Source organism: Ursus arctos, unplaced genomic scaffold, assembly GCF_023065955.2.
Source record: "Ursus arctos isolate Adak ecotype North America unplaced genomic scaffold, UrsArc2.0 scaffold_31, whole genome shotgun sequence".
NCBI classification, from domain to species: domain Eukaryota; kingdom Metazoa; phylum Chordata; class Mammalia; order Carnivora; family Ursidae; genus Ursus; species Ursus arctos.
In genome coordinates this window covers 119,171-131,287 of record NW_026622997.1, presented here as the reverse complement: position 1 = coordinate 131,287, position 12,117 = coordinate 119,171, and the positions used below count along the sequence as shown (strand labels likewise).

Here is a 12,117-nt window from a genome sequence, read left to right as displayed (position 1 = left end):
AGCGCGGGGCGGGCTAGAGCGTCCGCCGCGCCGGCTCGCCATTGGCCGTGACGTCATAATCCGTCGCCGCGGAGCCGCGGGGCCGTGGGGCGGGAGAGCAGCGCCTCTGGAGGCGGGCGGCGGCTCGGCGTGCGGCCGCGTGTGCGAGCCGGGCGGGGCGGACGGGTACTGAACGGTGCGCCGGGGGCTACTGCGCGCCGGGGGCTACTGCGCGCCGGGGGCTACTGCGCGCCGGGGGCTACTGCGCGCCGGGGGCTACTGCGCGCCGGGGGCTACTGCGCGCCGGGGGCGAGTGCCGTCCTGGGGTATTTACGTGCCCGCTCCCATGCGCGGGGGCGTTGGCCCTGGAAATCGTGCGGGCCGTCCTGGGTCCTGAGTGTTTGCCCCTTGGGAGCTCCGGCTCTCGCCGTCCCCGAGCGGGGCTGCCCTCTGCGGCGCGCTGGGCGGACGGAGGCGCAGCCGGGCGTCCGCGGAGACCCCGTCCCGGCGCTCCGGGGCCTCGCGAGCTCCGGGCGCCGCGCTGGGCCGGTCGGGCAGGGCACCCGCCGCCTCCGGCGCAGGAAGCGGTGCGCGCGAAGGTGGAGGAGGAACCGGGCCTGGAGTGCCGCACCTGGGAGGAGGCTTAGGAGTGTGCGGGGGACGGAACAGGAGAGGTCGGGACTCCCTCCCCCCTTAGACGCCCCGGGGAGGCTAGCGTTCGTCGGGGGCAGCCGTGCATGGATCTCCCGCTGACCCAGGCTGACTTGGTTTGCGGACCCGCCTCCACCTCGTCCCCCGGCTCCCGCGCAGCCACAGTGAATTCTCATCGTCATGCGTTACGTGGACACCTGACGTTTCCCTAATATAAAAGCCATAAAACATGAGAGCGAGTATCTTTAGAAAATCATGCTATTTTCGTTCATCTATAACCTACAGTCTAGGGTAGAAACTCGTCCTGAAGGGACCGCTTCGACCTGAGCGTCCTGGTTCCATCCCGGCCCCGCCACCCGCCAGCCAGCCAGGGAGCTGTGCTAAGTCAGCTCCCTGCATGCGAAGGTTCTGGAGCCATCACGGTCCCCGCCTCTGGAAGACAAGCTGTGGTCTCCCCTGGAGAGAGGCTCCGCTCTGCCTGTTTCTGCAATGACGGAAGACGATAGTGACGGAGTTAAAACTCTGAGCAAGATGCTGAGTAGAAGTCCCATGATTTCACTTCGCTGGGTGTCGTTGTGTCTGTCTTAAAAATGGAGGTCTGTTGTGGAGCCCATGACGTAGGCGGTTTTTATCCTGTGTGTCTCCTCTGAAAATGGAAATTGAGATTAGCTTTTTTTCCCCCTCTAACTTTCCCTTTTAAGTTGGACAAGCATTCAGTGAGGATCCGCGGATCGTTGAGTACTGTCCTAATGTGCGGGGTGTTATAAGGCACAGCCCTTTCTCACACAACCTCACAATTTGTTCAACTAGTATTTATTAAGCTGAGGCTGGGGCTGCAAAGTTGAAAACTGTTATGTGACCTTAAGGGGTCCAAATGATGAGAATGCAATGAAAGTACACTGGTAGGACCCAGTGTGAGAGCCCCAGACAGGCATGGAAAACAAACATGCCCGTCCCTCAAGGAAGACGGGCAAATGTTTCAGCGAAAAGATAAATACAGCGTTATGGGGAATGTAACAGAAAGATGCTCAAATATCATGTGATAAGGGTAACCAACAAATCATTAACTTTGAGAACTTGGGATCACATGCTCTAATGTTAAGTACTGTGCTAGTTTCTACGTACTGAGAAAAGTGAGATGGTTGTATTTTTTAAATATCAAAATAGGTGTACACAGGCAGACAGGAATGTACCCAAGGAGCCCGTGAGGTCCAATGTTTGGTATCAGATTCATTCTAATAATATATTCGTGGTGTAAAGTACAAACTACCACCCTCTTAGAGTCTAAATTTCAGCGTGAAAATGTTAAAAATGATAGAGGAGTACAGGTATCACAGTGTAAACCCTGATTGATTTTCAAATGAGTTGTAGAGGTAATGTTAAAAATAAGTGTTCAGAAGAAGGGGAAAAAATCACTGTTATGTAGAATGTTCCAAAAAGAATTGATGGTCAGGGGCTTGACCTGTGGAGGAGAGACAACTGCCATTTACTGAGAACTTACCGCCTGTCAAACATTGTGCCAGGCTCTTTAATCTAATGTACGTTTGTTCTTTGTAACCCTGAGAAGCAGATTTTTGTCTTCCACGTCCCTTTTATAGATGAGGAAGCTGACCGAGATTGTAACTTGCCCAGAGTCACACACCTCAAAGTGGTGTGATTAGGATTCAGACAGAGCCGTGTCAGGCTTCAAAGCCCACGGTCTTTGCTGTAAATAGTACAAAAGGCACAGAGATGAAATGCCAGTCATCCCCAGTGGCTTCAACACGACCTCATAGTAAACTCAGATCAGACCAGGGATGACACATAAAAAGTTGGCAATCTTCACTTGTGTTGCCATGAGCCTGACCCATAAAAAAGGGTAACCACAAATTCCCACCCCAAGGGGTTGAACAGGGCACGGTCTCATAATGGATTTAGGGTGAAGGATGAGTGGCAGTATAAGGCAGGAAAGCAGAGGGGCAGGTGATTACGTCAAAACAGAATTTCAGAACAAAAGATCGGAAGGCAGAGATGCTATATGTGCTGATAGAGGCGGAGAGGGCCCAGACCAAGAAGCTGCAGAGAGAGGAGGGACTGCGAGCTCCGGAGTCCGGAAGTCTCTCGGAAGACGGAGGAGGCTGGGAGGCCCAGCAGCCCAGCACTGCGGAGCCTGCATCATCCCTCTCCCAGGCCCACACTCCAGATTCAGAGTGGTTCCCACTGAGTCCACGGGAGATGTGCGTGTTTAGTTTCCATGAAAGGGTTAGGTGCTGTTGTTAAATTCCCCAGAGGAGGTAGGCCCGCCTCACAGAGGATCTCTCTCTCCGACAGGACATACCCTTGGCCTTGACCAAAACAGTTGGTTTCTCCAGTTCAGTCAGTATGTGAGCAGATAGGCTCTGACACCTCCCACATTCTAATTTACTTCTGCTTTTTTATCTTCCAGTTTGGCCTGGGCTAAAACGTCTACAGACCCTAGGATTGCTGTGGGTCAGCAGTCCCCACTGGAGAAAAAAATCTTGGTAAATAATCTTCACGTTGTTCAGTTTGGAACTACTAGGAGAAGGAGCCTTAGGGTTAAAATCCTGCACGGGTGACCCCTCTCCAGAGTGTGTCTACACTAGCAGTTGTGTTTAGCTGTATCCATACTTGCAAAACAGAGTATTGTGTTCAAAACGCCCAATACTGTATTTTTTAAAAACTAGTTATTGATTTTGGTGGTGGGTAATTCAACTCCGAAAGCTCCCAGTTTCACCTAGGAGTGAAGGGAGTAAAAATCACGATTGTTAAACACCAACGTAAACAAGAGACTGCATATCTTTTCAGTGCCTGTTTACTTGTGTCTGAAAAGACGGTCACATTATAAAATTCTGTACCTTACTTTGACAGAATCTAGGTGGCGTGCACACGACAGCGGCAAGACAGCTGATAACTCACAGATACCAGGAGGAGTATGAGACGCTGTGTAAGGAGCAAGCTCTTTCCCTTGACTACTGGCTTGCCAAAGCAGAGTCTTACTATAATAAAAGAATAATGGACATGGTGAAAGAACAAGAGACAGGCCACGAAAACAAGAAGAAATTGGAGGGGAAGACGACCCACAGGCTAGAGAGACAAAGGCGGTATTACTTGGTTCCGGAGAGAGAGGTGAAACACATAGAAAGGCATGTTCAGAGAGGAGGTCAGGTCAGAGGGTCGAAGAACAAAGCATGTAGACAATTACCACGGCCCCCTAGTGAAACAACATTCCCCAAAATTGTGCCAGAAGAGCGCGGAGTCCTGAGCGCCCAGAGAAGAAAGCACGTAAGCGAGAGGGAACAGATGCAAATTAAAGATCACCAGGAACGCATGGTTCGCGGGAGAGAACTCGTGGAGCAAAGGGTCAAGGAGAGAGTCTTGAGAAAAAGCCAGAGCCAGCCGCCGACCCGTGAGAGGCGTGGGAGAGCAAAGAGGGAGATGAAAGAGTTTGAGAGCGTTATTGCGTATCCCCTTTTCCAGCCATGCAGAAGTCAGATTAAAGTGAATATCCTTATGGAAAAGAATAGAGAAGAAGCAAATACTATTATAAAACCACATCAAAGGAAATTCCTAACCATGCCACCCTTTCTTAGAAGCCAAATAGGAAAAATAAAAGACTAGTAAAGTTTCAGTGCTTTTATAATGAAATCACATGTCTTGAGTGAACTTTTGCTTTTAGTGCTAGTTCTCATCTGTCCCCAGAGTCCTTGCATCCTGGTTCGTATCAGACAGCTCTGGGCGCACGGCTCGGCGGAGCTGTTGCAGTTACCTCGTGTTTGCCCGCGTGGGGACCCTGTCTGGCGTCCCGTGCCGCCAGCTGTGCGGTCGGCGATGACGGTGAGCATGGAACTGGGATCCGCCACTCCGCTTGCCCTCTCCCGGCCCTTCACGGCTGTCTCGGTGAGGTTGCTGAGGCGCGGCCTGTGGTCCTTCAGGGAACTACTGACCAGGCCCTACACTCTGGCTGGCGCCCTACAGGAACTTCGAGAGCCGCTGCGTGCCACGTGTTGTGAGTGAGCGAGAGGTCCCTGCCCTTGACTGGGCCGCAGGTAGTGGTGGAGACCGAGCGTGGTCAGGGTTGGGGTGGAGTCCCGCGCAGGAGTTGTGCCGAGGAGGGACCCCGAGCCCAGCCCAGCCGAGCGAGGAGGGCAGCCACAGGGCCCACAGCGCACGTAAGCAACGTCTTCCCGATATTTGGTTCCACTCGGAGGTAAACCGGACTCACCCTCGAGCCCGTGTCCCCCCCACCCTCACTGATAACTCAGAAGACAAATTGATGTGCTGAGCGAGAATTTTAATCCCAAGCAGAATGAAACTGATGGATTTCATTTCATTTTCAGTTCATTCTCTTCCCAGATAGTGAGACGTTGGGAAGGTTGGGGGTGAGCGTTGGTGAGTAGAGACTCAGAGAAGTGGAGGCCGGACTCCGTAAGGAGCATTCTACTTGAGTCCTGGTGGTCCGCATGCGCACCCCTCGGGACCAGCAGTTCACTCGTGACCCTGATACCGCGACGTGCGCAGTGCGCAGCGGAACGTTCCCCAGTGGTGGGCTCTTCCGTGTTCGCCACCTGCACGCGGTGCCCCCCCAGCAAGCCCTGATCGGCCTCCCGCAGACGGCAGTGTCTGGCCTCCCTTCTCCGCGTCCCGGTGGTAGGTCCTCTACCCTGCACGGAGGTATCGGCGAGGGCAAGGGGCAGGAGACCCGGAGACCCAGATCAGAGGGTAAGGAGACGCCCTTTGAGGTGAGCAGGACATTAACTGGAGGGGCGCCTGACGGCTCCCATCAGCAGAGCCTGTGACTCCTCATCTCAGGGTCGTGAGTTCGAGCCCCGCATTGGGTGTAGAGATGACTCAACTCTGAGTGATTGTTTTGGGGGGTTTTGTGAGTAAAGCAATAGAAGTTTATTAAATGAAGATACAGAGAAACTCTCAAGAGTGAGAGGGGTCCCGACAGGGATGCCCCTGTAAGTGGTTGTTTACCACGAGGATTTTCAGTGCTGGACACGTTGGTGAGGTCAGCTGCCCCCTGTCCTCCAAATCAAGCAGAAAAGCAACTGGCGACCGCCAGGCAGTCTCACAGCTCATGGGGCTGAGAACAAAAGTCTGGGACGAGGGTGCAGTTTGACCAAACCCGATCCCATCACCTGTGCCTCACACACAGTTCCCCTTTCATCCCCTGGGCTGTGTGTGAGCAGCACCGTAATTACCAGCCCTTAAATCCTCAGGCATGCTTCACGCCTTTCCTTTGTCTTGTACTCTTTTTTAAAGATTTTATTTATTTGTCAGAGAGAGAGCACAAACAGGGGGAGTGGGAGAAGGAGAAGCAGGCTCCCCACTGAGCAGGGAGCCCAACAGGGGGCTCGAACCCAGGACCCTGGGGTCATGACCTGAGCCGAAAGCAGACGCTTAACCACCTGAGCCCCCCAGGTGCCCCCGTCTTGTGTTCTGTTTTCTTGTCAACGTGACATGAATATACAAATGAAGATGTGTGTGCACGGCTGGAAGGGTGGTACCCGTGCAGGACCGCAGCCTGGGGAGTGGAGCGCCCGTGGGCCGCACCGGCGTCGTCCCCGCCGCACAGCCGGTCGCTACCCTGGCTTGTGTGGTGCCGACCCCCTTCCCTGCGTGCTTGCCACCGTTACGTGGTCCTAAGTGACGGCATCGTGCCTCGCTGCCTGTTCATGAGTTTGTATAGATAACGGGAGGCTGCATGTAACTGACGTCTTCTGGTCATTAATACTTTTTAATCATCCGGGTTGAGGTGCAGCCCCGTACAGTTCATTTTCTCTCTTTCTTTCTCTTTGAAACACACTCTTTACTTGATTTCCGGGATCGCACGCTCTGCTGGGTTTTCTGCAGCCTCACGGGCTGTTCCTTCTCCGTCTCCGTGTCCACCCTCACCTGCCCAGTCTCTCGGTGCTGGAGTAACCCACACGTGCACTCTCGGCTGTCTCACTGAGCCGCACGGCGTCCACGTTATCTGTCCACCGAATCACCACCAACCTACGTGTGCTTCTGCTGTGGTTCGTTTCAGGACGTGCCCCATCTCTGTCACCTACTCTACTGTGGAGCTCTCTTGTTGTTCCACGTTTTGCTTTTCCATTATTTATTCTACAAATGCAACTTCTGTAAACTTTTTTTTTTTTTAAGATTTTATTTATTTATTTGACAGAGATAGAGACAGCCAGCGAGAGAGGGAACACAAGCAGGGGGAGTGGGAGAGGAAGAAGCAGGCTCACAACAGAGGAGCCTGATGTGGGGCTCGATCCCATAACACTGGGATCACGCCCTGAGCCGAAGGCAGACGCTTAACCGCTGTGCCACCCAGGCGCCCCTGTAAACTTTTTTTTTTTTAAGATTTTATTTATATGTTAGGGAGAGAGAAAGCGCATAAGCATGGGGAGCTGCAGGCAGAGGGAGAAGCAGGCTCCCCGCCGAGCAAGGAGACCCACGCGGGACTCGATCCCAGGACCCTGGGATCATGACCTGAGCTGAAGGAAGCTTGTGAGGTTTTCGTTGCACTGTGTTTGTGTGCCCACGAGCCTGTTCTGTAGGGTCTGTTTGAGTGTTTGTTGAAAGAGAGAAGGACATTTGTTACCTGCTGGAAGCAGAGCTGTGTCCGGGAGAGCCTGGCCCCAAAGTACAAGAACAGCTGGTCACGTGCCACTGGACCTTCTCACATCCTGTCCGTGCACGTAGTCTGTCTTCATTCTTGTAGTTCAGTCGAGGTACTGACATATCTTTGTTTACTTGTTTGTTTTTTAATACCCTTCAATAAAATTCATGATTTTATGTATCACTTTTCCAGAACTTTCTCTGGTGCCTTCCAGACAGGGTCACCCCCATGCCTTCTTCTCAAGACACCTGGCAGCATCCTCTCCACCTTCTCAGAACCTTATGCCAACAGCTACTCTTTCTCTCTCCTCCATCCCCAATGGCTCCTTTTCAACTGGGTCATTCCTACTAAACTATAAATATCTAAACAAGCTACCATGCTATTCCTTTGCCCCCCAAGCCAGATCTCCTAGGAAGGCTGTAGAAACTGCCTGCCTTCTGGCCCCAGTGCCCATCAATCCACCAAACCCCCTTTCGCTGCGTCCTCAAAGAGCTCCATGCAGCTGAATCCGATGCACAGTTAAGGGTAGAAGGGAGAAAGGAGAGGGCGCCAACAGCAGGCATAACCTCCCAGGCTTTTGGCAGCAAAGGCAGCATGAATGAGACATCGCAGCTGGAGGGGAGGAATCCAGACCTTAGAAAACAGGAGGGCAAAGACATCAAGAGTCCTGGAAGGTGGCAGGTAGGGAACCAATGGAGCCCATTCAAGGACCTGGAGCCGGGGACCTCAGGTACAAGATAAGCGAATACTCAGCATGAAAGACCAGCCCAGGAGTAGAAAGGGTGACAAAACGGGCGCCTGGGGGGCTCAGTCGTTAAGCACCTGCCTTCGGCTCAGGGCGTGATCCCGGCGTTCTGGGATCGAGCCCCACATCAGGCTCCTCCACTGGGAGCCTGCTTCTTCCTCTCCCACTCCCCCTGCTTGTGTTCCCTCTCTCGCTGGCTGTCTCTATCTCTGTCAAATAAATAAATAAATAAATAAATAAATAAATAAATAAATGAAATCTTAAAAAACAAAACAAAACAAAACTGACCTGCTGACTTGGGTTTCACTAGGGATGGGCAACCACCAGTTGAGAATTAAGAAAGCCCAAAACAGAAACAGATTTGGGGGCAGGAGGCAGAGCAGACAATTACCGTGACCCTCATACTGAGTCAGTACGTGAAATAAGACTTTGATCTCATGAAAGCATGTCTGACAGTATCTTTAACCATGAAAGTTGCTTGGAAATGGGGCCTCGGGAAGTACGGTTTGCAAGACTGGTGTTGTTTCACATCTAATTATAGAGCCTTCCACTGGGTTAGTGGCACAAATTAGAATAAGGGCGAACAGGGTTGGCAACGCCTGACAGCAAAGGCTTTCTAAAACTCACCTGTTACCTCCTGTCAATTCAGATACTGAGTCAACTGCACCTCGTCTCTCATAAGTCATATTTTTGTTGGTGACCTCATGGCAGCGAGCAGAAGGATGGTTGTGTAGAGGGAGAAAATAAAACATATGAAGTGTCTGCCATGCATCAAATACAATTAATTTTTTCATTGACTCATCAATACATCTTGATTCCAGGGTAATCAATATATCCTGACTGAGTAGAGAATGAACTATCCAAAGTCTACCATATTGACATAAAATTTTGTTGAGAGGAATAGGAAATTTAGCCAATGGATTTCTCAAACTTTCTGGGATGTGCATGTGACATCCCCAGATATCTTTGGTTGGCATAGGTCTTTTACAGATGCAGAGCTGTGCTCTGTAACGTGGCGGTCGGCCTGCTCTGCTTGCCCAAGGTCTGTTTCCGGTAAGCCAGTTCCCACCCTCGTCCTGGTAGAGAGCTGTCCCCAGCGAGTCCCCGCCGACGGTAGCACCTGTTCTTCCAGGCCCGGTGACTGACACCAGTGTAGCCAGTGGTTGGCCTGTGTGTCCAGTGACCCGACCAGAACCCCCGCCTGGTTCAACAGGAGGAGGAAGAATATTTTCACAGAACATACAGAAACCCATCGTGTACTCCCCTTTGGTCTGCGTGGGCCTGGGACTTCGTGAGCCGTGTACGCAATCAAGTGGTCATTCTCCTTATGACCCAGGACCACGTAAATCGGAGACTCCGAGTAGCTGGGCCAGAATTTGGTTTGGCACCGGCCCCCCCATTTTGGCTGGATTGCTGCCAACAGGACGTACCAGCCCGGCTAGCCTGGGGGTGCTATTAGGGTCTTAGGGAAAAGAGAGAAACACCATGTCCAGGAATTTCCAGAACAGGTCTCTATAACCTCCAATCCAGATCAGTAGAAGTGGCCAAGAGGAGATGATACTTCTGGGGGGACAGCAGCGTGGGGTGGCCAAGCCGCCTTAGGGAGGTGTGCGGGCCAGGAGGAGGTGAGGGAAACAGACTTAAAAAATCCTTTTTAGTGGACCTGAGAGAAGGCTCTTCAGCCTGTGAATGGTGGTAGGAAGCATGAAAGATCCACCAGGTACCTTGGCTACCAACCCATCGTCAAGAGGCTTTGCAGTAAAAGGCATACCATCGTCAGACTGGAGCAGTCTGGAAAGCCCGAAGCGCGGCAGGGCTTTGTTTCGAGGGCCACACAGTATGGCCGGGGGCAGGCCGACAGGACTGGAATAGCAACACCGAACCCTAGAGAAGTGCCAGCACTACGGGGTCCGGTGAAGTCCCTGTGCCCAGAGCGGGTGTGGACAATGTCCCTCGCTGTGTGGCCTCCCTCCCTGTAGGACAAGCAGGTCACAGTCCAAGTCGGAGACGGCATCCTTTCTCGTGTGCCCCGTCTCTGACGGTGAATGCCCGCCAGGCCCGGGACGATGATGGACGCGGGCAGCGGTGGGGGTGACGGGCACCCAGCGCGTCCCTCATCCAGTCTGGCTCACAGAGAACAGGCTCCTCCCATGGGCATGCACCTGACGGACAGACGGCGAGATCAGCAGGGGGTTTATTTCCACAGTTGGCCACTCCAAAGAGACATGTCCATCCAGTCTAGTCTTCCAAGTGCCTGACCAACTAGCTAGGCCACCGGACGGCCCGAGTCAGGAAAGCGAGAGGCAGGCGGACGGAGGGGTGTGTTGGAGAGAGCCACGACCCCGGCCTCGCATCTGCCCCGCGGGTAAGGTGGCAGCCTCCATTTTTGGTTCTGAGTGACTGGCGCGGGGACTGAATGTCGGCCTGGGCCTGAGCCACAGCTTAGCCGACCGCAGCGACAGGACCTGCGCTCCGAGCCCTGCGGAGCCTCGACGGCAGCGTGCGGGACCAGGCCGGCCCCACCAGCGCATCTGCCACTCCCCGCGCGAACCGAGGTGTCTGGCCGGCCTCGCGCCCTGCGGTGTGCCGTCTCCACAGCCGAGCAGGGCTCTCAGATCCTCCCGCTCGAAGCAGTGGCGTGCAAGGCGGCCCGCACTCCAAGGCGCCGAGGAAGCCGCAGCGTCAGAAACCTTCCCCGGGCCGGCCTTGTGGCTCCCGCAGAGCCCGAAACAAGCTGAAGCTGCGTTTCAAGAGGAGGGCACCCAGGGGCGCCTGCCTCCGGCTCAGGTCGTGGCCCCAGGGTCCGGGGATCGAGTCCCGTGTCGGGCTCCCTCCTTGGCGGAGAGCCTGCTTCTCCCTCTGCCTCAGCCCGCCGCTCCCCCTGCTCATGGTCTCTCTCTCTGTCAAATAAATAAATAAAATCTAAAATAAACAAACAAACTTTTGTAAACATGGCTTCCACTAAATCCTCAAAGACATCTTCCAAAATGACGCCTTGGTTGTTGAGAGATTGCAGACCTGCGTTGGGAAGGCTCAGCATTGGAGGGATGGTGTCCTACCCGCAGGGACGGAGCAGCACGTCTTACCGCAGGGGGTGTTTGTGGACACTCACCCGGGCCATGTTTGCAAACGTACTTTGTAAATGGTAAAACCCCAGGCCGACATGAAGCCTAAAGGATGGTCGCGGCACCGAGTGGAATGTGGTGTGTGCTGACGTGGGGATGTCGGGGTTCGGAACCGAGGGCCAGGAGAGAATTCTTGGGACGTCTAGTGCAAACCAAGTGGCTTTACTGAAGCTCGGGGACAGGACCCATGGGCAGAAAGAGCTGCACGGGGTCACGAGGAGTGGCCCATTATATGCTTTCAAGCTGGGAGGGGCAGGGACAGCACAAGCCTCCCAGGACCCTGAGGGGGCAGCTGTTGTTAGGAAAGGTCGTTTATTACTGCTTAGTAAGAACTCAGTCCTGAGACCCCTCAGATGTGGATGGGTGGGTCATATGCTTGGGGGATGATTGCCAGCCTGTATCTTGGGGGTAGAGATAAAGGAATTTCCAAAGGAATTTCTATATGTTAAAGGAGACTCACAGGGTCCAGGGTCGGTCTGAGGTTGCCTTTTGCCCTCAGCAAAGCGTCAGCATCCAGGCAGCTGAGCTCCCAGACCAAGCTCCCCCCCCTTGCCTATTTCATGGCCTTGTCAATGGGCTGTAGGAAGTAAGGAAATTTAATTTTTTTATTTTGCCTTTGTTTCCCACATGAAGTGCTAATTAAGTGGAAAACAATAAATCTGGTATCCGTTGCACTGTTACATACATGTCACCGAGCCAGGCTGAATTGGGTGAGGGTAAGTGGCTGCGGAAGCAGCTCTCCACCTGCCCGGGTCCTCCCCGCGCTCCCCGACCTCCAGCATTTTGGTCAAGGTGTGTTTCTCTAAGATGCCGTATGCCTCCGCCTCTCTCCTGGGGGCCCGTGGGGCTCGTTTCCCCTCTAGATGGTGGTGGTGGGAGGTTTTAATCAGAGATAATCCTCTTTTTTCAAGAGCAAATTAGGACCGGGACTAAGGCAAGGTCCTGGCGCTAGGTGGGACCAGGGTTGCTGCGGGTAGGAGGGTGGGCTGGGGAGGGGGCGGGGC

At 53.6% G+C, this 12,117-nt stretch overlaps 1 long non-coding RNA gene across 3 annotated transcripts; it reads left to right on the top strand.

The window, feature by feature from the left end:
• Positions 1–62: 62 nt before the first annotated feature.
• Positions 63–4,275, top strand: LOC113248846 (uncharacterized). Of its 3 annotated transcripts, none has more exons than XR_008956628.1 (4): positions 63–165; positions 916–1,226; positions 3,056–3,131; positions 3,499–4,275. It is a non-coding gene; the product is annotated as an uncharacterized LOC113248846 (long non-coding RNA). The 3 variants fall into 3 exon arrangements; XR_008956627.1 differs by having other exon boundaries at positions 73–175; XR_003313638.4 differs by lacking the exon at positions 63–165 and having other exon boundaries at positions 274–1,226.
• The last annotated feature ends 7,842 nt before the right edge of the window (positions 4,276–12,117 follow it).